General features: G+C 38.3%; 1 pseudogene; it reads right to left on the reverse strand.

The window, feature by feature from the left end:
- Positions 1 to 235: 235 nt before the first annotated feature.
- On the reverse strand, positions 236 to 820 carry LOC118755271 (annotated as a pseudogene).
- Between the last annotated feature and the right edge of the window lie 2578 nt (positions 821 to 3398).

The following is a 3398-nucleotide window of genomic DNA, read 5'->3' on the forward strand; positions in this document are numbered from 1 at the left end:
GAAGCAGATCGTTTATTTTCGAGCTTCGATACGATATCGAACATTCCTACCGAGGAGTACTCACAAAGGTTTATAACTGTATATACTTAAACTATGTTCAAATTTCGCTATACCATGGCAGCCCTACTTTTATGGTTTACAGTTATTTATCGAAGTATTGATTTTTATGGAAAAAGCGCCGCAGGCGAAAATTTGTAATAAAAAATCGCGCGATTTTTTATTAAAAAAATTATTTTCAACTCCTTTTCTGCGGCCTCTTTTCATTACCCATTGGTAATTTACCCACGACAAAGCACCAACCACACACTTCGCTTATTGTTCCAAAGTGTGTTAAGGTAACTGCCTTTATATTACGCTCAGAAGGTATTAAAATTTCACATCGTCCGCCACCGCGTGGGTAGTATCCACGCTGAATCAGGACATAATACTCCAGTCATAGTATCAACCTGGAGCGCTATGCCTACGTTTGTACCTACTACATTCTCCAATTCGGTAGTGCCGCGACCAAACATCAGCACAGGTGACGCAGCTTGCAGTAAGAGTGCCACGCTTGCAGCCGTCCGAGTGTCTACCGTGTTTCGCCCGATTTGATATAACCAGGCTGAAACCCCATTTCAGTTAAGTTCATGCGGTTACCAAAAAGGTGCGGTTACAATCAAAAAAAAATATTGATTTAAAAGTCCCGGGTTGAGCCGATTTGCCCGTATATTCAAGGCTCTTATTGGCTGACAAAGGACACAGCTCAAATTGAGTGCATTACGTAGGATTTGGCCACCGCCTTCCAAAAAGCGACCATCAATTTAAAGAATATCGGCTATAACTTGAATATTTCAAGAAATCCATATATTAAGTCAATCGCGCGGACTGCCGTGCACTGCTTAATTCGGAGTCTGAAAAGAAAAAAAATATTAGTGTTAATTACAAATTAAATTTATTAATTTTTACAACCTCTACAACCTTCTTACCTGCGATTGCGTATCTCCCTCGTATATGAATGTACTTTCCATCCCATTCTTCCAATGAAAAGAATGAATTTTCTTCATTGGCATATGTGTGAAACAGGGCTCAGACTACTCAAATTATTTAGTACGCACCACTCTAACAATTGGGTAAAAACAAATTTTCGTAGTAGCCGGGTGTCATCTTTTTCACATTCGCAATATCACAAAATTGGATTATTTCACATAATGATCAAAGTAATAACCGTTAACTTAAACAGTAATTTTCATTAAGATCATCGTCATCCATACCTAAATATTGACATGAATTAAAACTTTATTATAGGGTAGATTTTCCATAAATGAAAAAAAACATATGTTGATGCATACCATCGCACCATTCGATCAATCATTCTTAGACCCGGTTACTCAATGTCTGGTTAACACTAATCTGCGGTTAAACATCGTTATCGACGTCTTCGACTCCATGAATACAACAGGGAGTCGGTAACGTCGATAACTATGTTTAACCGGAGATTAGTGTTAACCAGACATTGAGTAACCGGCCCTTAATCGTTAGCTTTGCTAACATAAATACATTTTACGCACTTAAAGAGGCATTGTCATGAGGAAATATCAACGCACTAACTTTTTGTAGTTATTTCACATATTTTTACGTAAAATTCAAAAGGGAATAAGACATTTTGTAATAAAATCTGAAATTCAACTTATGAATTCTGCAGCATATGAGCTACCCTGTTTATAGCCGAGTATCACCTACAGTGGCATCCAAATTTTTTTTTTTGGGCGACAGGCTAGTTGTTGGGTTGCGAGAATGGCTAAAAACTCTCCAAGTGTAGATTAATACGTTTTCGACAACTTCATGCAATGAACTTGAACTGCTAATTACGAATATTAGTAGATCAACTCATTAATGGAAATGATCGTTTTCATAACAGCACTTAATATTGGCACTTCCAAACATAATAAATGCAATTTACATTTTTCGATGTGATAAAAATTTAACTTTGCCAATGCATTCATGCATAATGGAATGTATGGCACTTGTGCGATCCACCCTTCATTTTTGTGGGTCGCAAACCGACATTAAGCCGTATTTACACGTCTTAGTTTGTGAAGACAAATAATTGAAAATAATGCGACGTTCACACTGGCCGAAACTTATTTATCTAATAAAGAAAATTACTATGCCAAATACTTAAAGAATTACCGCCTCAATTACTCGCCACCCAACAATAGTTAAATAAATGGTCTCCAATATGAACGGATCGCAAAAATATTGGGTTTGGAGCGGAGACTCGGCCTCTCCGCCCGAACATTGATAGGGGAGCGACCTAAATGGTATCCAATATGAGCGGATGGCAAAAAATATTGAATTTGGAGCCGAGACTCGGCCTCTCCGCCCAAACGTTGACAGGGGATCGAAAACTCTGACTTTCCGACCTTTATTACGACACGAACATCTAAGGATGGCGGGATGGGAAAGCAGGCCTTTCCGACCACGCCATCAAGCGAGACGACATCGCGGAGCGGAAACCAGGCAAACAATACATTCGGGCGCCTACCGCGCCTAACTAAAATATTAATAACGCATTAATATTTATTCTGAATGTATATATTTTACAATTAATGTTTTAGACATATTTATTTTTACCCTTTATTTCTCAATAAAGTGCATTGAAATATGACCACATTTGTACCTTTTTTTCTCTCTTTCCTCTCCCAGCAGTAGGAAGAAGAACGGACATCAACGCGCTGGTCACCGAAGCCATATTTTTTTACAATTTTGAGAAAACTAAAATGAATGTAATTGTAAGCTAACTCCGGTGAGCTTGGTAGCTGCATCGTAGCAAGGTATTTTCCAGATGCTGCGTAACGCAAGGCGGCCGGTATGTTTAGGCTTTCAGCCTAAATTTGACTTGTTTTCGAACAGCCCTAATGCCAGCATATGTACGTGCTTAAGTTTGTATAAGCATATGGCTATGTGTATACACAAACACATACATACGTACATGTATTAATACGCGCGGTTGACCGCCAGATAATGAACTTACGATAAGTTTCCCCTTAACGTCAGTTACTGTCCGGCGGTCCGAGTTAAGGTCCCGTAAACCTTTTACTTCACTTCGGTTTAGAAGATCAACGCGAGCGCAGCAGCTACCAGGCCACTCCCGTCCAAAGATATTTAAATATTTTGTTACCCCAACTTATATATGCACATATTGAAATAAATTGACCCTGTATAGCATTAATCACTAAAATCGAAATATCTTTGTTTTTTTTTTTATTTCTTTCTGCTATATTTACACCGGAGCGTGATCCCCAATCGCCCCCGTGTAAACAAAATTCTCAATTATAAAAATATATCTTTTAAACATCGTTTTGCATATAAATATTTGCCAATTGTACCTTCTAAGCGTTTGCCAATCCTGCCTTTAA

The sequence above is a fragment of the Rhagoletis pomonella genome, unplaced genomic scaffold, assembly GCF_013731165.1.
Source record: "Rhagoletis pomonella isolate Grant_MI unplaced genomic scaffold, Rhpom_1.0 Rhpom_scaffold_05764, whole genome shotgun sequence".
NCBI classification, from domain to species: Eukaryota; Metazoa; Arthropoda; class Insecta; order Diptera; family Tephritidae; genus Rhagoletis; species Rhagoletis pomonella.